This window comes from Acinonyx jubatus, chromosome A2 (genome assembly GCF_027475565.1).
Source record: "Acinonyx jubatus isolate Ajub_Pintada_27869175 chromosome A2, VMU_Ajub_asm_v1.0, whole genome shotgun sequence".
Classification (NCBI taxonomy): domain Eukaryota; kingdom Metazoa; phylum Chordata; class Mammalia; order Carnivora; family Felidae; genus Acinonyx; species Acinonyx jubatus.
In genome coordinates, this window is record NC_069383.1 from 58,076,236 (window position 1) to 58,101,688 (window position 25,453).

The 25,453-nt window shown below is 35.6% G+C and overlaps 1 long non-coding RNA gene across 1 annotated transcript in view; it reads left to right on the top strand.

Annotated features, from left to right (window-relative positions):
* Positions 1-10,536: 10,536 nt before the first annotated feature.
* The window catches only part of LOC128314776 (uncharacterized), a 91,909-nt gene continuing 76,992 nt past the window's right edge, over positions 10,537-25,453 (top strand). Inside the window, exon 1 of the long non-coding RNA XR_008296812.1 lies at positions 10,537-10,773. This is a non-coding gene — a long non-coding RNA (uncharacterized LOC128314776). The remainder of the gene's footprint in view (positions 10,774-25,453) is intronic.

A 25,453-nucleotide genomic window follows, 5' to 3' on the forward strand; every position in this document is an offset into this window, starting at 1 on the left:
GAAAGGAGGTGTAGAGTTGTAGGAAAGAAGTTAAAATTCATTCAGATCGTGTACGTTTTCTAAGAGTAAATGTAGGCTAAATATAAAAACTGAAAATTATTGACAGGTAAAGACAATATATTGATAAGAATTAGACTTGAAAGTATGTGACAGCAAAAATCCAAAATTAATGGTGGCTTAAAAAGAGGTTTTGTTTTTTTCTATAAACCAACTCCAGTGGTAAGGGTTCTACTAAAGAATTTCCGTGAGTTCATCAAAGCCCCAGGCTCCATCCAGCCTTTTTCTCTATATTGGAGATACGGCCTTTGATAGTACTGTCTCCATTCCACCAGGTGGAAAGCATAAGGCTGGAGATAATGTGCATAGCTCTTCCTTGGTGGAAATCACTCACACAACTTTTGTGTTCATCTCATTGTACACAGAACTTGTTCACACAACTATACCTAAGGGCAATGGTGGGGGGGGGGTATACCTGCTAATATTTGGTGAGGCTATTTTTGAAGGAAGAATGAAAAACAGATAATTGGGGACTATAGAGAGCCTTTTCCACAAACCCTAAGGAAAAATCTTTATAGGCCTAATGGCCATATTTTATTACCCATTACATTTCCTTTAAAACTTCTGTATTTGGACAAAAATTCTAATTTGAAGAAATAGATGCACCCCAAGGTTTATAGCAGCATGATCTACAATAGCTAAATTATGGAATGAGCCCAAATGTCCACTGACTGATGAATGGATAAAGAAGATATATATATATCTTCTGCATATATATATATATATATATATATATATATATATGCATACACACACAATGGAATGTTAGCAATAAAAAATAATCCAATCTTGCCATTTACAATGACACCAATGGGGCTAGAGGATATTATGCTAAGTGAAATAAGTCAGAGAAGACATGTATCATTTCACTCATATGTGGAATTTAAGAAATAAAAACAAATGATCATAGGGGAAAAAAGAGGCAAACCAAGAAACAGACTGTTAGCCATAGAGAACAAACTGATGACTACCAGAGGGGAAGTGAGTGGGGAATCGGTTAAATGAGTGGTGGGGATTAAGGAGGGCGCTTGTGATGAGCACCGAATGTTGTATATAAGTGATGAATCACTAAGTTCTCTACCTGAAAGTAATATTACTCCACGTTAACTAACTTGTATTTAAATAAAAAATTTTTTAAAAAGCAAAAAAAAAAAAATCAAATAAAACTTCTTTTGTGTTTGGGGAGACATGAAATGCAAAGGTCTTCAGAAAGTGAAGAGATTTGCTAAATGAGGGCAGTAGGCTTTTTAGAAGAGTCAATGAATTGATATGAGTATAAAACATTTTCATTAGATTAAGTAATATCTTAACACATTTAGGTTTTACTAATTTTCTTTTTTTTAAGTTTATTTATTTTGAGAGAGAGAGAGAGAGAGAGAGAGAGAGAGAAAGAGAGAGAGAGAACAAGTTGAGGAAGGGCATAGAGAGAAGAAGAGGGAGAATCCAAGCAGGCTCTGTGCTGCCAGAGCGGAGCCTGATGCATGGCTCGATCCCACAAACCATGAGAACTGACTGAGCCACACAGGTGCCCCTAGATATTACTAATTTTAATGTGGATACACTTCTTACTGATAAAGGAGAATATCATTTAACTGAATTTATTGTAGTTTACTGTTGTATAAATCATCAATGGATACTTGTTAATTACTGTTATCACGGTTGCAGGGCATGGATTATAGTTTAAGGGTGTGAACATTTCTGATTTTAGAAAAATCAATCTCATCCTAAAAAAGGCTGGGAACCATTCTTATCAGATTTTATTGGGAAGATGTATTTGTCTGTTATTCATTTTCGGTTTTGTTTCATAAGATGTAACTTGTTTTCTTTTTGCCAGATTTCTTTCACATTTCTTCTAATTTTTATCGTCATATTGCAATGTTTCTATTTTATTTTTTAATGATTTCTCATATTGTTTTTGGAACAAGGTGAATATGAACACAAATTCTGATAATAGCTTTCTTTCTTTCCATAGCCAGGTTCTGACTACTGGGGTCAAAGACTTTCATATCTAGAAAATGCTTCTCATCAGGTGTAAATTTTAAAAGGCTTCTCAAAGTGTGTAAAAGACGAGTTTTAATTGTACTGGCATCGGACTTTGGATGCTTAAATGCAATTTGAACCCATATTCAATTTTGCTCTCTTGTTTGAAATGACTTAAAACTTGTCATGAGTGTCTAGGTGATTTCTCGTTTCTAGTTTCCTGGAATTAAGGTGTCCTTCAAAGTCTTTCTTTATGCTCACTGTCCCAAGAATTTTGCAGTGCCTTCAAGTTCTTCACCATCTTACTGACTATAGCTTTTGAGTATTTAGATTCCCTTCATCATTTTTTCATTTTTGTTTTCTGGATATTTAGGATTGCTGTCATATATGGCCAATATTTTGAATCCTGAGTGGTACTGTTTGAATGGTACTGTTTGCTTTGTCTCACTCTTCTTCTCCTATGATAGGTGTGAGATACTCAGTGTTTTCCCCCAGGGATTGTCAGTTCTCTTTTAAATTTATTTTTAGCCTACTCTAGGGCTATTAAATCCAGACTTCCTCTCAGTTAATCCTGTGTTTCTATGGATTATCTCATCATCATAACCAAACATGACTGCCAAATATACAATCTTCATCTTGGCCTGGGTCAATTCTCCTGAACTTTTATGAGCTGCACTGAGACCTTTGAAGTACTAGTTCCTCTCCCCACTAATGGCAGCTGGCAGAGATCCAGGGGGATCTGGGGGGATGGGCAGGCATCACTGCCAAATAGCTGTGGTATCATAAACAGTGCAGATTACCTTGTCAAAACTACACATTGACCTTGTTTGGCTCCCAGAGTGATGTGGTAAGCCTATTGATGTTTGAGATTGTGAAAGATTAGACTACCATCAAATACTTAAGATGATCTTTCATAGCAGAGTATGCAAGACATTTTTGAAGGACCCAATGATTTTCATTTTGCACAAACTGGATTTCCTTTGGGCTTGAGAAAGCAGACATTTGCAGTGATGTATCACAATCCGTATGGATGGGCCCAAGCTGAATGAATATAACCTGAACTGCGTAGTAGTAGTTCCAATCATCTCCCTGGATAAGACAGGACACACAAAAGACACAATAACAAGAAGAGGGAGCATATGGAAAGATAGAAAATATACACGGTGCTTAATGTCTACAACTTATTTTATATGGGGGGGGGGTTGGGTTTTGCTGGGTTAAGTGATAACCCAGGTACTTATCAACAGTGCAAAAGTCCAAAGAAGGCCAGGTGATGAGGAAGTCCACCCTCCATCAGTGGCTAATGCAAGTGTTTCTTTTTCTTTTTTTTTTATGTCTCAGTGGACAACCAGTGTGGGAATTACCATAATAATTGTCAGAAATTAGCTTTTGTTGGTGAAATTGGCAACTTCTAGATTAGCATAATTTCACTGTAGTAAAATTAAAAGTTTTCAGGAAAAGTGATTTGTTTAAAACATTTTAGGGATGCTCTGCACACTTATATGAATGTAGAATAAGAAATCAGCAAGGCCTACACTCTTTACCTCGAAAATAGTGCCTAATGCTTGATCCCCAAATGGTCTAGTGGCCAACCATTGGGTTAAGAAAATTTCAGGTTGTCTGCAGTTGACTGCTAGAATACTAGGTCCTGCTTCTGGGAGGCTGTCAGATCTGGCTTCGGTTAATTTTTCATGTAGGTGAGGGTCTTACCAATTAAAAGTACAGAGGTGGCATTTTAGTGAAACTACAGTACAAGCTTTTTTTTGTTTTCGTTTTTGTTCTTTTGCTGTTTTTCTGTCTACTTGTTAATGAGTATTTGTTTAATAATTCTAAGTGTGGGAAAATGTTCTATGAGATTTGCTTTCATTGTAACCTAGTAGATCATTTTGCTAAATCGTTAACTTCCAAACTGACTTCAGAAAACATAAGAAGAAAGTATTTAATATTGGCTGTTTTATTGCTAAAATTTCTATTTTGAAAAATAAAAAGTTATTTTCTTAAAATTTTTTACTTCTATGATTATTATTAGAAAGGGAGAACATTATTTTTTATTATTTTTTTAACATTTATTTATTCTTGAAATGGAGTGAGACAGAGTGCTAGTGGGGGAGGGGCAAAGAGAGAGGGAGACACAGAAACTGGAGCAGGCTCCAGGCTCTGAGCTGTCAGCACAGAGCCGGATGTGGGGCTCCAACTTATTAACTGCAAGGTCATGACCTGAGCTGAAGTAGGATGTTTAACTGATTGAACCACCCAGGCGCCCCAGAGAACATTGTTTTTAAGTTTAAGAACATGTGTATTTCCAGTTTTGCCAATGTTAAGTTCGTGTTCTTTGTTGATTAATCTTGCAAATATTTTATCCAGTTGTTTTTCACTCCTAAAGTTTATAGGTTTTTTTTTTTATTGACAGAATTTTGAGTGTTTTAGATCTTTAAATCTAGTAACCTGTTCCTTTGTTTTTGAGCTTACGTTTTTCTTTCTTTCTCAAATGGAGACTTTGCTTAAATAAATTTTATTATTTTTTATGATGTAATTTATTTTTTTTCTTTCCTTTTTTTCCTTTCTTTCTTTTTTAGGGCATTTGACTTTCATTGTCTTAGAATCATTTCAGAACGATTTAACCAACAAATCTCCCCCCTCCCTTCATTTCAAATGTCTTACTACATATTTAATTCTTACATAGTTGACAGTACCATGTTCTTCACATTATCTAAACTTTATAGTTTAATGCTTTAATATTTAGTAGGATTAAAATCCTTTTACTCATTGTCCTTGTTTCAAAAATTTCTTAACACTCTCATCATTCATTCTCTTTTATATTAAATCTAAAAATGTTTTGTAGTTCCAAAAGAAGCTTCTCTTGAAAGTTTGATATAATTGCTTAATATGTATAAATCAATTTTAAAAGAAGTAGTATTTTAATAATATTCTATTTTCTCATCCATGAACATGGGATATTTCACTGTATATTTAAGTTAACCACTGGGTTACTATATATTTATATTTAGTATAAATTTAAGTTTATATATTTAAGTTTTTAATTATATGAATAATCCAGAAGATATATACATGTGTTTATTTATTTTGAGAGAGAGAGAGAGAGAGAGTGAGAAGGGGAGAGGCAGAGAAAAAGGGAGAGCAAGAGAATCCCAAGCAGGCTCCATGCAGAGCCCAATGCTGGGCTTGATCTCATGAACCATGAGATCATGATCTGAGCAGAAATCAAGAGTTGGAAGCTTAACCAACTGAGCCACCCAGTCACCCTTACATGTACATGCCTTTAAAAGGCTATTTCCACATACTGCATGTTCTTTTCTGCTACTGTGGTTTTCCATCTTATTTTTAACGGCCTCCTGCTGAGTTGCCAAGGAGTGATTGTTTTTCTTTTTTTTTATATTAATCTGACTTACTAAACTTTCTTATGAAATATAGGAACTCTCAATTGATTATCTTGGATTTTCTGGGTAGAATATTATCTCTGTTTTCCAACACTGGAAACTTCAAGTTCTTCCACATATTCTATATTATTATCTGAAATACCTAGGAAAATTCTACATGTTAGTGGACATTGTGAGCATCCTTTGTCTATCCTGGGTTTCAATGTATGGAGATCCCTAATAGAGTTTCTTTGTTAAGAAAATGACTATTGACTTTAGGTAGGTTGATATTTTTCACAAAAATAAAATATTTTTCATCCCAGTTTTTAAAAAAAGATTGAAAAACAAGAATGGGGTTGACTTTTACCAAAATGATTTTTAACAGCTGTGTTGAGATCATCAAACATTTTGTGTGTTTGTTTTGGGTCTTTTGATAGGATATGTCACATGAAACACTTCCCAGTTATCAAACTCCATTTATTCAAAGAGATGTTTCCAAACTTAAAACTCAATGAATCCCAGAATACATAACAACTTATTAAATCTTTTGCATATAGATAAAAATATATATTTTTTAAAAATGAATTTTACCTAAATGTTTCCTTTTACTTTCATTAAACAGCTCCTCAATCAGATGGTAAACCTGGAAAGCAAACACTTTTATTCTTTTTCAATATTAAGACTGAGCTTTCCCCTTTCATTTATTTATTTATTGCCTCAGGCTCAGAAATGGATATTTCCTTTAGAAAGTTTTTTCTCTTTTCAATTATATTTGGAAATTTTTCTGTTTTATAAAATGACTTGCTAATGTTTTTCTTTCACATAGCTATTCCTTCTTATACTGGTTTCAGGAAATTATCTGTGGCCAGGGCTGTTTTTTTTTTTGTTTTGTTTTTTTTTTTTTTTTTTTTTTTAGTATGTGACTCACGTCACGTCCTTCTATCTCCCTTCCTTCATTTAGTTTTAAACAAGATTAAAGGGAAAGATCAAGGGATTGAGTTCATGCAGCGATATTAACAATTAAAAATAATAAATGTATAAGCATAAAAGAATCACTTAATAACTTTGTTTTTTGTACAAATGCATTATATGTAACCAAAGTATTTTGTAAGCAATCATGGACTTAAAGATTGTAATCTTTTAACATTGAGATTTGTGGGTTGAGGTTGTTAATATCACCTCCCTAAGGGGAAGCCCAAATTAATCACACCTTTCTTGGGGCTCAGCCTTTGTGTCCCTTGGTTGGCATTCTGTAAAAATTCAGTATAAGTAAATGAGAAGCAATATATGTCTTAGCAAGTCTCTTCATTAGACAGTATACCTGGGATAACCTGAAGATTCCAAATATTTCTGTAGAATACAAAATATAATTCTTTAATACGGTAATTTGCACCATTATACATGGACCAATTATCTAAAAGATATTCATTCCGTAGGTAAACTGTATATATTAGTAACTGGAATTGAACATGATATAGATTAAATCCATTATAACTCTGGGGTTATGAAGTAATTAGGAGAATGAACAGTTACTTAAAAATTAGAAGCTAATCATAACATGAGGAAAAGAAATTAAACATTGTTATTTATTTATTTTTTTCCAGATTATAGTTTTAAAATAACAATAATAACAACTTCAGGGATACTGTGTCATCCAATGGAAACAGTAAGAGAAGGCAAATGTCTACCATGTATCCATGTAGTTGGTCACCGTAACCTCACTCAACTGCAGTTTACTTATTGATAAAATAGAGAAAATAACCATCTCATAAAATTGTTTTCATTATTTCATGAGTGTGTGTGTGTGTGTGTTTGTGTGTATGTATTTTATTTTTCTAGTCCTTTTCTGTTTAGAGAAGTTCCAGACCGGTGGTATAGACATCAGTTGGAACTGGGATAGAAATACAGAATCTTGTCCCACCTACACTTACTGAACCAGAATCTGCATTTTAACAAGGCCTCCCAGAAAGTTCCTTTGTACATTAAAAGAAAACACTACTCAGTCTAGCACAGACCCTGTACAGGGTTGTGCTCCATTAATGTACTTTTCTTCCTTTTAAATTAAATGAGTTTTACACATGAACTTGCCTCCCCTTCTACATTTAAAAACAACAATAACAACTAATACTACTACTGTTATCACAGAAAATGAGATTGGTACATTCTCTAATTTGACCTTGTTTCTGGTAATCCTCCCATACCGAATATGTTTGTGATGCCCTCCTCTTTTTCATGATTTGTACTTACTTCTTGAAAAGGATGCTAAAATTGATTTTTGAAGAAGACACCGAGACGAAATAAATGTCGATTATAAAAGACATCATAAATTCAGAATTCACCACTTTCACACCTCTTGTGCCTTCTACCAGTTGAAGGATATAGAACTGAGTGTGGATTAAAAGAATATGGATTTGGGGCAGAAAGTATCTTCAGAGAAAGCTGTGCTGCGAGCCATACTCCCTTAGAGGCAGAGTGTCTGCTCCCCTTCATCAAACCTGATAGTGAGGAGACTTCCCAGGGCAATTACAAAACTTGATATGTGACTCCTACATTGGGGATTGCTTCCTTCTCCTTCTCCTCCTCCTCCTCCTCCTCCTCCTCCTCCTCCTCCTCCTCCTCCTTCTCCTCTTCCTCCTCCTCCTCTTCCTCCTCCTCCTCCTCCTCCTCCTCTTCCTCCTCCTCCTCCTTGTAAATTTATTTATTTTGAAAGAGAGAGAGAGTGAGCAGGGAAGAAACAGAGAGAGAGGGAGAGAGAGAGGATCCCAGGTAGTGCAGAGCCTGGTGCGGGGCTAGAACACACAAACTGTGAGATCATGACCTGATCCGAAACTAAGAGTTGGATTCTTAATCAACTGAGCCACCCAGGCACTCCTACATTGGGGCTTTCTGTGGTCTGGCTCCCACCAAGTATATTTAGAGGGCAAAACCATGCCAGCTGCTTTGTTGGTAAAGGAGCAAGTAGAAAAGCAATGTTGGGATTTTCCTGTACTTCTATAATTTTCTGGGGCAAGGGATTTAAGTGTTTAAGGGTTTTAAGTATTCTCCATAGACCCAGTATTGTGCCACAGAAGGGATTCTCCAAAAACAAAAACAAAAATAAAGGCCATGCTCCTGAGACTCCCAATTTGTAGCATTTGTTTATTGCTGTGGTATAAATATCACCATTATGACCAATTTTAAGCTATCCACATGGCATCATTGAACATGGAGTTGGAAGGAAATGAATACAATCTGCTCTTGTAAGCCTATAGGAGACAGTTTACATACCCACTAAAGAGAGAGAGAGGTGGCTGAGGAATCCCAACCTCAGTAAAATAGAGAATCCACAACCCTTTGGAGTAAAGGTATACCCTTCCAGAGCAAAGAAACTATAGGTGAAGCAGCTAATCAGAGACTCTTTGGAAACTCCATCAGAATGTTCTTTGAGAGAGTCAGCTTTAAAAACTTACAGGTCCAGATGGTGTGAAGCTTGATAGCAACAGGGTCATATAATCTTACCTCTTCTCTTTCCTTACCACTAACCACCAGAAGGAGCAAAAACAGGCCAGTGAGCTGGGGGAAGTAGGCCCAAGGTGGACGGAGGACGGAGGATGGAAGACAAATTGCTAAATCCAGTTCAAAATTTTGATTACTGTCTTGGACTAGACATTCTAATTACTAAGTTAAATTTTTGTTTGTGTTAAAGTGACCATAGGACTACTTATCATCTAAGAGTGAGCCCCTGAATTTTCCATCTTACTGAACAAAGTTTAAAGGATTATTGTAGGAATAAAAGCATATTGATTTTTCCATTAATTCATGAATTATGCTAGTTCAGCATACTAGCTACACACATGCCTTCTACTTCCACCTTCTAGATCAAGATTTAACCTATAGGTCAAATTTCATGTCATACTGAATACTCCCTGACTTAACTATCAATATGTGTTTTGTAGCATGTTGTATAGTAAATCTTTTATATGCTCTTGAGTTTAAAATTTCTGAATGAATGTTACCCTCTAATCTTAATATTATTTCTTCTTCTTTGTAACTTTCCCTTCTCTAGTAAAACCTTCTAACACTCATTTCCTGGTAAAAGAATGGAATTAAATTTATTTTCCATTATTATTATTTTTTGGTTACTAAAGCAAAAATTGTTGAAAATTCACATCAAAAAGAAACAGTATAAGTTGCTTTTTATTTCAAATTGGGCCCTTAACAGGAGGCATATTACAGAGAAAAATAAGACTATTTACAAATTCTCTTTTTGTGTTCTTGAAATTGGCATGTTTGCAATGGACACGGGTACTGAAAATATAATTTAGAAATTAATACTTTTTAGGTTTTTAAATTTCAATATTTCATTTGAATAATATCTTGTTTCATCCTGTCCTCCAAATGAACAAGGAAGTTTTAGGTCCATAATGCTGGGAAGTAAGGTCTATAGTAAAAAGACATTTTATGGTATATCCTAAACATATTTAGCACTATTTAGTATTAGAGATTTAACATTTTTTTTACTAAATTTGTATTTATTTTAAATATTATGATATCAAATGTTAGAATTTCTTAAAGATCTGACAGGTCGATTAGCCTTCACAATAGCACTAAGAGTAGTGCTCTGTGCCTTGCCTTCCATTCATAGTCCGTGCTCTACAATGTTGAATATTCTCTTAGCTTTTCCATAAATATAATAGAATGAATGTATATGTTATATATAATTTATAATAGATATAATTTTATATATACATATATGTAATGGCTGTCTTCAGAATCCCTAGAGAACTAGAAATGTTACTTTGATAGCTCTTTGAGTAGGATGTTAGATCTCAAGAACTTTGTTCAGGGAAAATTGCACCAAGGTTCAGGGAAAAAGGCAATCAATAACTTTACTGAAGAGACACCAAGAAAGAATTTGTGACTTCTTCAGAGAAGGAAAGAGGAGATGAGAGAACGTATACAATAAAGGATGGGGAGAAACAACAAGATGAAGATAGAGATTACATCAAGTGAAAAGTCATCGCGTTCCCTGGTGGAGATATGATCAAAGAGAATTTTAATGTAGATGACACTTACTATTTCATTTCCAGTTGATTATGTGGCTGAAATATAAATCCTTTTCTCCTTTCTATTTCAGGCAGCCTACTGTGCCTTCAAATTCTTATCGTGTTGGATTATTTACTTTTGTTTTGCAGAAATCGAAGAAGATGTACTTGAAGTTTGGGTTGGGGCCAAAGAGAAATGGCAAGGGTAAGAGCAGAATTCTGGATCTACAAAATGAAGACCTCCATCCTCTCTTCCCAGGGCTTATTAAAGTTTTTTGAGAAGATGAAGAGGATCATTTATTGCCAAAATACATGGACTTGTTTGGAGTGAAGTGGTAAGTCAACTTAAAGGGCATTGTGAAGAAGACATTTGGGTTACAGAAAAATCTTCTAGAATTGCCTGTTTATGTTTTGGTTTGTGTTTTGACATTTCTTTCCTTTGAAGAAGACATCTAACAGACTTGTAAATTCCATGAATACATCACAACAACCTTTTTTTAAAACCATTCTTGAAGTCAAAGCATTAGGAATTTTTCTTGGGAGAAGCTTGGCTCAGATATCTTGAGTCATCAATTCAAATGAGAAAATCTTTGAGTAGGAAATTAATGGCAATAAGTAATTACAAATCAGATTCCCATGTTAGCAACATGACACAGTGCCTACATCTGGATCTTTATTGTACAAAAACAATATCTTCACACACACAGATTAGGAATTGATGAACTGGAAAATTCTAGCACTATTATGCAAGTCTTAACAAAGTTAAGTTGTTCTGAAGTATTAAAATAAATTAGGCACTATGAAGGAAAAAAGACAAGTTTTTCTTGTAAGGTATGCAGTATTTTAAGGCTAAAAAATGAACTTCCCTCAAAAGTTTTTTTTTCCTTTTATATATATTTGTATTTTCACTTTGACATAGTCAATGTCATGCAGTAGAAATGGGAAGGAATAAGTTGGCTAGAAATAAGGTATGGGTAATTGCATCTCTCAGGTGTTTAGTGACTATATTTGTGAAGGAATAATAATTTGAATACTTATAGTATATAGTACAGTAAGGTATATATAGTAAAATAAGTATAGTATAGTATAGTATAGCATAAGTAATTATAAAATAAGTATAGTATAGTAAAGAAAGAAATCTCAACTTAGAAAATCATAAACAATTTTCAAATCTACTGCACATGGAAAAAGATAATAATTGTCCTCCCAAAAAGAAACAGGGCAGTAAATAGGTGTTACCTTAAATCTGGGGTGGAGTTACCCTTGAACTATCTTAATTTGGTTTGTAAGAAATCAGACATAAGGAAACTACATGTGTTATATAACGGAGTTTTAGGTAGGCCAAAATTAACTACTGTTATATAATTCATTTATTTCTTATTCTGTTTTATTGCATTTTTATAATACTAAAACTGGAATCAACATTTTTCCTTTGAACAAGAGTTAGATTTTAATCATTAGTATAGTATTTAACTTAGGAATTTTTAAATAGAAAGATTAGGTATATTTCCTATCTCACCATTAGAGTCCATTACTTTTAAGAAAATATTTTAAAACTCCTTTTCCAGTAATTGATACAATAAGTGAAATGAAAATCAGTAAGGATGTAGAAAAATTGACTGGCATTAACAGCCACTTAGACTTAATTAACATTGTTAAAGCATCCCACCAAACAACAGCAGAGTATGCATACTTTTCAAGTGCCCATGTGTCACTTACCAAGATGTACTGTATTTTGGATTATAAAATATGTCCTAACATATATATAAAAAACATTGGAAAATATATGGAAGAGTTGAAATCATGCAGAATTTGTTCTCTGATTACAACAGTTAAAATAAAAAGCCAAAGGATAATCTGAAATATATTCAAATACTTAGAAATTAAGCAATACTTTTCTTAAAAAACATAAGACCAATGGAAAAAAATCACTTGTATATTGAAATAACATGAAACACAACACAGCATATTGAAGTGTGAGATATAGCTAAAGCGGTGATTACAAGAAAATTTATAGTTTTAAATGCTTATTAGAATTAGAAGGAATTGTAAGTTAAAATCTCTATTCACCACCCCCTTCTGCACTTTTAATAGTCTAAAAAGAGGAGACCTACCTAAAATTAGTAAAAGAAGGAAATAATAAAGAGCAAATCAGTTAATTTGAAGTCAGGAAAACAAGAGAAAGAGAGAAAGGGGAAAAATAATGAAACAAAGTATATTCTTTGAAGAGATCAAAAAGTAAAAATCTCTAGGATGTTGGATGAAGAAAAATGATAGTACATAAACTACTAAAATCAGAAACTTTAAACAAGAGAATCACTATAGAGCCTACGGATATAAGAAAGAAAAGTGAGAGGAAGCCAGCACTATGTACTGTAACCAGACAATGACATTCAAGAAGAAAAAAAAAAAAAAAAAAGACTAGTATTCTTTATGAACAGAGACACAAACACTCTTAAAACATCCAGCAATATATAAGTGGGATAATACTTCATGCCCATGTAGGATCTATGTCAGAAGTTCAAGATTGGTCTCACATTTGAAAAATCAATCAAAGCAGTTCACACAATTAACAGAATAAAGATGAAAAGCCCCACAAGATCATCTCAATAGATGCAGAAAAGGCACCTGATAAAATTTAATACCTATTTGTTATAAAAACATACCTAAAACTAGTAACTAAAGGAAATTTTATCTACCTGATAAAGGTGCCTATGAAAAACTTATAGTTAACATCACTTTTAAAGATGAAAGACTAAATGCTTAACCTTCATGATCACAAAAAAGGCACACATGCCAACTCTGAACACTTCAAAATTTTCCTGAAGGTTTTATCCAATGTAATAAGGCAAAACAAAACAAAAAACCCTCAGATTGAAAAAAAAGAAGTAAAATTTTTTATTTGCAAGTAATACCACCATCCATGTAGAAAACCCAATGCCATATACAAAAATGCTAAAACCAGTAAATAAGTTTAGCTACTTATCACCTGCAGTGAGAACTTACCAGAACTGTGATTTCAAAACAGAAATGTCAGAATTGAGTTTATTTGGATGTTGGTTATCCGAATGCTACTTTTCCTTCATTTGGGTATCTATTTTTGACTTCACCATATCCTATGCACACTCCACAATCGAATTAATTTTACCTCTATATAAAAGCTCAACAACCTGACTTATGCCCATGTGTATATTGTTAGCTGACAAAACTATCTGGTAAATGCGTAGATGAATACATTTTGGATTTATAAAATGTATGCAATACTTCTAATCCTAGACCTGGTTGTTATTTCATATTTGTACATAGAGGGAGAATGAAAGGAGACATTATTCATTTAGGTAGAATTATTCTCTGATAGCAAACACTATTGTTTTCTTGTGTTTTGCAATGTAGAACAAGCATTGTTTTTAGTATAAGAATCACCATATTGGTATTATTTTTCACTAAGCACATTTGTACTTACTATTTTGGCCTGTGTCAGTGCTTAAAGTTAATAATACATTCAAAACACAAAACCTGGGGAACATAGCATGATATTATCATAACCAAGAGAAAAATGTCTTAATTGCTTGGTTGCATCAATATTTGTTTATTTTTATCATAACTCAAATATAACATTTTCAAAAAGACTAAACTCCAAACATCTGTGGACATTCCCAGCATCTATTTCTGAAAATAATCACTGTGCATCTATAGTTTATAACTATTGGCATAGAATCTGATTCTCCCAGTATTTATGTATTGTAATTCTGCCAAGCTGCCTCAGAGTACATGAACCCTCAGTATTTGAAGGGATAAAGAACTAAAGAAGAGAGTTAATGGTTAGGAATTGGTACAAAGTTAAAAGCTTTCTTGTTGGAATGAGAGGAAGTATTTTAGAGCGTAGCAACAAAAAATGAGTCGGATTGGTGCTATGTCACTTATTTTCTTTTTTAAAGAACATTTATTTATTTTGAGAGAGAGAGAGAGAGAAAAAGCATGTAAGTGCAAGCAGGAAAGGGAGAGAGAGAGAGAGACAGACAGACAGAGAGAGAGAGAGAGAGAGAGAGACAGAGAATCCCAAGCAGGCTCCCGACTTGGGGCTGGATCCCATGAACCATGGGATCAAGACCTGAGCTGAAATCAAGAGTTGGATGCTTAACCAATTGAGCCACCCAGGCACCCTGGTGCTTTGTCGTTTAATTGTTCCTATTCTATTGTAGAATATCCACATACTCATAAACATGAATCCAGCTTAAAGGTGAAGAATTGAGAGTATGGTAGCAGTTTATAAATATTCAGAGAGTATACATGTCATGAAAAGGCAATCTTTAACATAAAACATGAAAAAAATGTGGAACTGAAAGAAGAACCATAAATTTAAGGCAAATGAAAATGTAGTTCAAGTATTTAGAAGAGACGTTGTTCCGTGAATGATCATGTCTGTTAATTATTTTGATTTGACATGCAAAATATATATGTTCCTAACATTAAGGAATATGGTACTTCCCTTGTGTATATCCTAAGTCTCTTCTTACTCTTTAAATTGTAAAAAGCTCTGGCCCATTTAGAGGCATAACAGCAAAATGAAAGACATTTGAGCCTCACAAAGCTATGCTGAAGCAGATTAATTGGGTATCTAATTACAAAATATTCCATATGAATAGAAAAAGCTTTTGGAAATACAGTTCTGGTGCTATTGCCAATAAAACAGGGGGATGTTTATGGAAGAGGAGAGTAGCATTTTAAAATGCTTCATAACTAGATAAAACTCCCTATCATTTATCCTCTGAGATTGCTTATCTCAAAAAAAAAAAAAAAAAAAAAAACCATGGAGCAAGCAAATGAGCCACCAAAATAAAAATTCTGCAAGGTCTTACATGTGTATACCTATATAAGCTCTTTTGTCCTTACCACAATTATGTCACACTAGAAATCACAGCAATAGCCAATGATGGTTACAAGCTCCATTAAAGATTCTACCCTGAGCAGTCAGATTAAAGAGGAAGCCCGCATCATTCAGTGTCAGTACAACCAGACCTGGATTTTGTAACTATATTTAACTATTTTTATTTTTCCCTGAACTTGAAGTTAAAATGAATTTAATATGCAAGAAACATTCCGTACATTACCTTAGAAAGAATGTCTATGTTCTTCAATTATTAAATATGAAGTGTTACGTCTCTTTTTCCACATCATCTTATATCATTTCTTTCTTATGAAATCACAAGTTTTGCAGTGTGTTTGAGATAGTATTAAATGTTGATCTTGCAAGTATAAGGAATCTAGAGAATTTTGAGTTAACATTTTAAACAATTTAATATTTTGGTGACAAATAATTACAAGTCACCTAATACTTCTAATGACAAATCTCTCTTATCATTAAAAACCTACAGATCAATCTTGTAACTGGAAGGTAAAAATCCAGTTTTTCTAAAGTAGGGGTACACAGACTACTGGTAGCAAATCCAATCTGGTCTGCCAGGTTGGTAATAAAATCCTACTGGAACATGGCCATGCCCATTAGTCTAGGTATTGTCTACTGCTGCTTGCGTGCAATGAATAGCTACAACAGAGAAAGTACTGTCTGTAAAGCTTAAAATGTCATGTCCCCTTTTACAGGAAAAAAATTTGCCAACTTCTGCTCGAAAATAACATTAGAGTGTTAGTTCTTTAAGTTATAAGCTAAGTGGGAAAGTGAGCTTAAAGTAATCCTTAACATTTGATGTCTGGATTCCATTTATGCCGGACCCATTCTTCTGTTGGTTTTAAAATGTAAATTTTGCAGCTGCATTGACTTGGATCTTGCTTACATTAAGCTCTCATAACTTATTACATCTTCAAATTCTGTTCTTGTAATCAAGGCTAAAGGTAGTTAAGTGAAAGCTGAAAGTAGTCTTATAAGGCTCTTGGCAGAGTTGTTATGGTTAAGAATAAAGTAACAGGGTTATCACACTTGAAACCTACTAGATCCTAATGTAAAGCATTGACGAGAGGGCAGAAACCTCTCAAGAAGTTATAACAGAATCCACTGAATATCTGAAGGTAGTTTGTTGAGAGCCCCTTGACCTATCACAGCAGTCCCAACCCTTAAAACCTAGGCTTTCTGGTTATGTTCCCAGACTTGGAAATGGCTTTAGCGAAGTTCAAATTGAGTGAGAAATAGTAACTTTAACTGTGGCCTAAGAAACATACCCAGGGTGACAGTAGGCAAAGACAAGTTCACTATTAAGCCTTCTGTGACCCATTTTTCTTGATTTAAAACATAAATGGGGTTTCTATTAGTTACCATTCAAATTGTTATAATTCTAAGTCTCACTGATTAAATGTTTTGTTTTGTGTTTAGTTAATTCATAGTTACTCCTAGGAAAATGGCCCATAATAGAATAACCCTCTCAACCCCAATCATGTGTGTAGTTTGGGAAAATGCCATTAATAATTCTATTCAGATTTTTTGAAATCATGTTTATGTTGATGCCTAGCATGCACAGAATTTATCAGATTTTTGAGTTGATATCAAAATAATCTTCATACACTTTATAAGAGGAGTATGACTATTAGGACAGACAAAGAGCAAAGGAATAGGAATCAAACTAGAAAATTCAGTTTTGAAATGAATGGAAGCTTGTTAATATCTTGCAGCACTTTCTGCAAGAAATTTTGTAGTGAAGTACATTGCCTAAGTACAGCAAGCTCTTGGGACTCTGTGATATGCAGGATTTTCATTTGCATAATTCATGATTTTATTTACCCTTTCAATGTCCCATTTGTATTAAAAAAAAAACTTCTATGTATACTTTTTACTATTGTATTTCGTGCACTCTTGAGAGTTCCTATAATTTGGGGGGGAAAGTGAGAAATAAATTTTGAAATGAAGTAAAAATCGTTTTGAAAACAGCTCTCCAGGGGTGACTGGGTGGCTTAGTTGGTTGAGCGTTTGACTCTTGATTTTGGCTCAGGTCATGGTCCCAGGATTGTGAGATCAAGCCCCACCTTGGGCTCCATGTTGATCCTGGAGCCTGCTTGGGATTCTCCTCTCTCTCTCTCTCTCTCTCTCTCTCTCTCTCTCTCTCTCTCTCCATTCTCACTCTTGCCCCTGATTTCTTCTCCCCCAATTGTGAACTCTCTCCCTCTCTAAAATTAAAAATAAAGGCGCCAGGATGATTCAGTTGGTTAAGTGTCTGACTTCGACTCAGGTCATGATCTCGTGTTCAGGCCCCGTGTAGGGTTCTGTGCAGACAGGTCAGAGCCTGGAGCCTGCTTCAGATTTCGTGTCTGCCTCTGTCTCTGCCCCTCCCCTGCTCACGCTGTGAGTCTTTCTGTTTCTCAAAAAACAAAAAAATAGCTATCCTATTTTGCCAGGTTTTTCACTCATAAAGCTGGAAAAGTAAAGAAACTCAAAACTAAGATATTGAAAGAATTAATTTTCTATTGGCAAATTGTTTTAGACAGGTTACTATGATAGGGTCTTTGCATTACAAATTCTTCTCTGTTATAGGAAATGGAAAATGCATTTGAGAATATTGGGCACTCATCATACACCAAAAACATAATAGATACCTTGCACTCATGTTCTCATTGAATTGTTCCAAGAACTCTACTATTATTTCAAATTTATAAGTGGAGAAATTGAAGCTTAAAGCAGTTAAGTAATATCATAAGAAGTTGAGGAATAGCATCCACTTTCCAAAGCTTTTAGATAGGTTGTAGCTGTTATTGGTAGCTATGGCTTAAATTACTTCACATTCACCCCAGCATTCAGAAGATTGAATTGAAAAAAAATCATGATAAAGTCCACCCGAAAAATTCCTAGTGGGAGCATCCCTTGCTTCCTAAACCAACATTTTTTTATGGACATTATAATTATTTTACTTAAAAGTTTTGCATATAAATTTATGTCAGAACTAGAGTTTTTATTACTCTCTAACAGGTTTTTAGTATAAAAATAATGTTTTTATCAAATGGTTTGGGAAGATTTCATTTTTTATGATCCACAGTGATCTAAATGACACTTGAATTGTGTATTTTTATATTTTTGAAGTATCAGTGGAACTAAATCATAAAACCAAGTGGTGCTGGTATCTTTTTAATAGAGGACTTTTACAAGTAGTGTAATATCTTTTTATTTATTTTTCTTTTTTTAATGTTTATTTATTTTTGAGAGAGAGAGAGAGAGAGACAGAATGTGAGCAGGGGGAGGGGCAGAGAGAGAGGGACAGCATGTGAAGGAGGCTCCAGGCTCTGAGCTGTCAGCAAGGAGCCTGAGGCGGGGCTCGAACTCATGCGATCGTGACCTGAGCCACCCAGGCGTCAGTAATATCTTCTTTAGTAATGATATATTCATACTTTCTACCTCATGGGTTCTATTTGGAAATTTATATTTTTAGGGAGATATATTGAAAATATTATAATATGACTAAGTAACTTTCATTCCAAGAATTTTCAGATCAGGAAACCTCTCTATATAGTTCATTGCAATAAACAACTTAAAGAATAAAAATCCAAAGTAAATAATTATGAGAGTAGCTGTCAGTTGTACCTTAGTACCTGTTCTACACATCTTCGATGATAACAAAAACGTCATTTCTAGCCAAGTATGTGGTTTCCCAGAATAAAGAATGCATTACTGATGTCCAACTTCTAGTTCCACCTGTAAGAAAGTTGCTATTCCACACTGACAGCAAGTAAAGACTGAAACACTAACAACTGTACTTGGATCCATAAGAGAGGGGAGGCCACAGGGCACACCATGGCCCCAGAAACTGGAGAGACAGGTGAGTTCAGGGTGCCGCCACTTACCTGAGCAGACTCACAAGCAGAAAGGGCTGCAGGAACCAGTGCTGAGCTGTAGTATAATTGCTAGAGGTTCAGTGTGGACAAATCTGAGAGTTAAAAATTCCAGGTGAACCCAGTAAAAAGCTCTCCCACCCCACCATAACCAATATTGTGAGATTAACTTTTAGGAGCTTCACCAGGTTCCCACCAAAATCCCCTTTTGCTTTTGTCAGGGTTGCGGGGAGAAAAGGAACCATTTTGAAATTGGTCAGAGCCCTCTGTTCTTAACAAGGACTGTACTCACAGGAAACAAGTTAACCAGAGCCTAACTGACCTGGTGGAAGGGGAATATCCAACTCCAGCCCACTCTAGCCATCCTGAACCACCTAGGCAGGAGAAAAAAGCTAAGGCACACTTGTGAAGTTCACAGTCGGAAGGCTCAGGCTCACCGGGAGAGACCTAATCACAGGATTTTAGAACACTTCCCCTCCCCCACCATCTCATCACAGCATTTCTAAAAGCCTATTTACAGGAGTTCCTTTTACTCAGTACATCATGTCTGACTATCAAGAAAAAATTATCAGGCATTCCAAAAGGCAAACAAAAACAAAACACAAAACAACAGCAAAACAGTACACTATTAGAAGAGACAGAGCAAGCATCAGAACCAGGATGGAAGGTATGTTGAAATTATCAGGATATGAATTTAAAATAATTATGATGAATGTGCTAAGGGTTCTCCTGGATAGGTAGACAGCATGTAGGAACAGATGAACAATGTAAACAGAGATGGGAAGTGTAAGCAAAAAACAAAAAGAAATCCTAGAGCTAAAAACACACTAATCAAAGTGAAGAATGCATTTAATGAGTTTATTAGTAGACTGGACACAGCTGAGGAAAGAATCTCTGTGTTTGGGGATATGTTAATAGAAAAGCAAAGAGAAGACTGAAAAACAGAACAGAATAGGTAAAAACCGTGGGACAATTACAAAAGGTGTAATGTATATGTAATGGGAATACCAGAGGAGAAAAAAGAGAGAAAGGATCAGAAGAAATATGTGCAATAATAATGACTAAGAATTTCGCTAAATCAATGCCAGGAACCAAGCCACAGGAAGCTCAGAGAACATCAGGCAGGATAAATGCCAAAAACTACACCTAGGCATATTATTGCAACCTACAGAAAATCAAAGAGAAAGAAAAATGCTGAAAGAAGCTAGAGAAAGAAAAAAAAACAGCTTATCTATGGAGGAACAAATATAAGAATAATAACCAACTTCTAAGAGATAAGAGAGAGCAAATAAGAAGAGAGTGAAGTATTTCAAGTGTTGAGAGAGGAAAAGAAAACACAACAGAAATCCACCAAGGTAGAGAAAGAGTAATGGAAGTCCGAAACTCATATCTACATAAAGGGGATGAGCATTGGAGAAGAAATACATGGAGGTAAAATAAAAACTTTTGAGGTGCTTGGGTGGCTCAGTTGGTTAAGCATCCAACTCTTGGTTTTGGCTGAGGTCATGGTATCACAATTTTGTGAGTTCAATCCCGTGTTGGGATCTATGCTCACGGCACAGAGCCTGGTTGGGATTCTCTCTGTCTCTCTCTCTGTCTCTCTCTCTCTCTCCCCCCCCCTCTTTCTCTCTCCCTCCCTCTCTGATTGCCCCTCCCCCACTTGCACTGTTTCTCAGAATAAGTGAACTTAAAAAAATAAATAAATAGGGCACCTGGGTGGCTCAGTCAGTTAAGCGACTGACTTCGGCTCAGGTCGTGATCTCACAGTTCAGTTAGTGGGTTCCTGCCCTGCATGGGGCTCTGTGCTAATGGCTGGAAGCCTGGAACCTGCTTCAGATTCTGTGACTCCCTCTCTCTCTCTGCCCTTTCCCTGCTCATGCTCTGTCTCTTTTTCTCTCTCAAAAATAAATGAACATTAAAAAAATTAAAAATAAATAAGTAAATAAAAGCTTTTCTTTTTAATTGATCTAACAGATAAGTTTGTTCAAAATAATAATATCAGTATGCTTATGTATATATCTTTGGTGCATATGTATATTTATATGCTTATGTATCCTATATATAAGTGCAAGGAATGATAGCAATGACACAAAGAACAGACAGGAAGAATTAGGATTATTTTGTAATGATCAGGACTTATACTACCTGTGAAGTGGTAGAGTGCTATCTGAAAGTAGACTTGGGTTTGTTGTAAATATATATTACAAACTGCAGGGCCACCACTAAAAAAAAAGTTAAAAAAAGAAAAATAATCAATATGTTAACAAAGGAGAGAAAATGGAACTTATAAAATACTTATTTAAAACCACAAAAGGCCTGGGCGCCTGGGTGGCTCAGTCAGTTAAGCATCCGACTTCAGCTCAGGCTTGCAGTTTGTGGGTTCCAGTCCCGCGGTGGGTTCTGTGCTGATAGCTCAAGAGCCTGGAGCCTGTTTTCAGATTCTGTGTCTCCCCCTCTGTCTGCCCCTCCCATGCTCATGCTCTTTGTCTCTCTGTCTCTCAATAAAAAATAACATTAAAAAAATTAAAACCACAAATGGCAGGAAAAACAGAGTGGAAAGCTGTATTTCCCAGTCTCCCATGCATTTAGGCATGGCCATATGACATGACCAAGTTCCGACAAATGTAATGCAAGAAAAAGTAGTATATGCATCTTTTTGCAAGGTTTATCGAAAGAAAACTTGCCCTTTCCTTTTTTTATCTTTGTCTTCCCGTTGGCTGGAATTAATATATGGTAGTCGACCTCGAGGCAGCCATGGCACCACATGTTGAGGTGGCAGAATAAATAATAGGAGAGCGAGTCCCAATGATTGTGGGTTTGTCCTACCAGTTCTTGACTTACCACCTTTGTACAACACAGGAAAATAAACTTCTCTATGTTTTAAGCCACTGCTACTTTTGGTTATCTGCTCCTTGGAGCTGACCTTGACCCTATAGAATACAAGGCAGAAAAAGAACTATAGTTGCCAGAATGAGACTATAGTTCAGCAACAGTTCTCAAAGTAGAGAAAGAATATAAATAATTTGAGTGAAATAAAGATCATTCATCAGAAACCAACAGCTAACATCTTTCTATATGGTAAAAATATATTTCAATTAAAGTCAGAGATTAGATAGTTTGACAGCTTTTGTCATTGTATTGATGGTCCTAACAAATGTAGTAAAACAAGGAAAAGTGAAGAATGTTTTCTTTATAGTAGCAATAAAAATATGGAGATGAAATGGGAAACATTTCATTCAAAATAGTAATGAAGTGGCGCCTGGGTGGCTCAGTCGGTTAAGCGTCCGACTTTGGCTCAGGTCATGATCTCGCGGTCCGTGAGTTCGAGCCCCGCGTCAGGCTCTGTGCTGACTGCTCAGAGCCTGGAGCCTGTTTCAGATTCTGTGTCTCCCTCTCTCTCTGACCCTCCCCCGTTCATGCTCTGTCTCTCTCTGTCTCAAAAATAAATAAAAACGTTAAAAAAAAAACAAAATAGTAATGAAAACTATAAAAATATTTAGCACTAAATTTAACTAGAAAAATTCAGGGCGAGTTGTATAGAAATTTTTTAGGGGTGCCTGGGTGGCTCAGTTGTTTAAGCGTCCGACTTCACTCAGGTCATGATATCGTGGTTTGTGAGTTCAAGCCCCGCATCGGGTTCTGTGCTGACAGCTCAGAGCCTGGAGCCTGCTTCGTATTCTGTGTCTCTTCCTCTCTCTGCCCCTTCCATGCTCATGCTCTGTCTCTCTGTCTCTCAATAATAAATGTTTAAAAAAAAAGATTTTTTTAAAGTTCAGAAGAGTGTTAATCTTAGTTGAAGGCACACTTATTCTTGGATGGGTTTGCTAATAACAAAAATATCAGTGTTATATTTATATGCTGTATAAATGTAATACAATTCCTATTAGAATCAAACAGTTTTGTGTAACGGATTGCATAAAGTGATTCTTAAAATTTATGTGGAAAATTAATATCCAAGAATAGCATATGATATTTTGGAAAAAGAAAATAATTATTAATGAGAGAGGAGTTGCCTTACCAGATATTAGAATACAGAATAGAACTACCTGTGAAATTATTGTAGTTTTGACATACACGTAGAAGAGATTTTCTTCTTCTAGAGTCAAAAAGTGATCCCAATTATATGTAAAAAAAATACATTTTAATTCAGTGGGAAATATATGGTTTATTTATTAAGCTGTTCCCCACACTGACTATCCTCCTGAAATAATATAAAGTACCGGTCTTAATTTTCACCTATTTCATACCATGAGGGACTTGAGCTCATTTCTGTGAATACGCCAACCCATATTTTCAAGCTTCATCCACATTCCCCACAAACAGCTAACCTTTGACTAACTCTCAGGCAAAGGGGTATATGCTCCTACAATTTTGTCTACCCTCAGAGGGATGAACTCAGGGAAGAGACCACCCACAGAGCACATTTGGGCAGGAATTCTAGGATCCCAATACCTGCAGCACAGTCCAGAGCGGTGTGGCAGGGAGGCACATGGACATAGAGAGGGCATTGCCCTTGGCCCTTTAGACTGCCTGTCCCATTAGGAGGCACATACTGGGGAGGGCCACCTCAGTGCTTTCCAAAGTGTGGACTAGGGCAGGGTACCTCTTGCCTAGATCTTAGCTCAGTGGCAACACCATATTTTTCCTTCTGCCACCATCACTGCAACAACCTCCCCATGAGCCAGGACCTAAGAGTAAAGATAACTAGGAGCAGAAATGCAGCTGACCTAAAATGGGAATATATCATAATCAAGAAATCACTGTTGTTTATATTTGGGGGTCATTTGTTATAGTGGCGTAACCCAGCCTTTCCTGAGGCATATGTATGTCTATGCATATGCACACGTGTATATATGTGCTTGTGAGCATATATATAAACATAGAAGTTTTAAACTAGTTTGTTAACGTGGGTTGCCGGTCAGGAATATATAGAGAGGTTGAGAGAATAGAGTGAAATGGGAAAGGGTAAGATAAGCAAAATAAATAAATAAAAATAAATAAATAAATAAATAAATGAAAAATTATAAGAAAACAGAAGACATGTTTATTATTTATTTAAAAAAATTTTTTTAATGTTTATTTATTTTTGAGACAGAGAGAGACAAAGCATGAACAGGGGAGGGTCAGGGAGAGGGAGACACAGAATCTGAAACAGGCTCCAGGCTCTGAGCTGTCAGCACAGAGCCTGATGCGGGGCTCAAACTCACGGACCGCGAGATCATGACCTGAGCCAAAGTCGGCCGCTTAACCGACTGAGCCACCCAGGCGCCCCTCAGAAGACATCTTTAAAAAGCACATAAGATATAATGTCATTGATCTAAAATGACATATGTCCATGGGTATTTGTGCATAACGAGACAGATGAAAAGATGGGCATGAAATGTCAATGGTGATTATTTCAGGGTGGCAGCATATCGAGTGAGTTTTCACTTGCTTGCTTAGAACTTTGTCATTTGAATTCTCTATATTATCCTATCCTATTCTATTGAAGTAGCAAGAGAAAAAACAATGAAGCCATTCTCCTTATAGAAGAAAAAATACAGGTGCGTGGGTGGCTCATTTGGTTAAGTGTCCAGCCTTTGGTTTTGGCTCAGGTCATCATCTCACGGTTCGTGAATTCGAGCCCTGCATCAGGCTCCGTGCTAACTGTGCAGAGCCTGCTTGGGATTCTCTGTCTCCCTCTCTCTCAGCCTCTCCCCCACTCCCTCTCTGTCTTTCTCAAAACAGATAAAATAAACTAAAAAAAATTTTTTTAAAGAAAAAAAGAGATGTAATCTGGAAAATGTGAGCCAATTTCTTTCCTTAACTTGAACTGCCTGACTTCCTTCTGGTTGCAACTCCTGTGGCCTTCTTTCTCCTGATAAACAGGGGTTTTCCCCAGAATTTACCCAGAATCCAACAGTTTTATAGAACAGAAATGATAAAGTTTTCTCAGTTTCTTTAAATGGATTGGCTAATCTGTGAGAGAAGGCTACTGTAATTTGGTTTTCATGTGTACTATCCACAGGGGTGTATCATCTTTATGCTGACAGGATATTTTTGGATTGTAGGCTGCTTGGGTTACTTCGCATAAAGGGTTCAGGATGGTAGTCAAACTCTCTTTTCAGACTTATTTCACAACCAAAAGATTTATCTTCGGTGGGAATTCAGGAATTAATTGTGGAGCTCTGGAAGAGACGTCATATAACCTTGAAGAGGGAAAAATATCTCTCAACATTCCTTGTTTAGGGCCTAGATTGACCTCCAAGA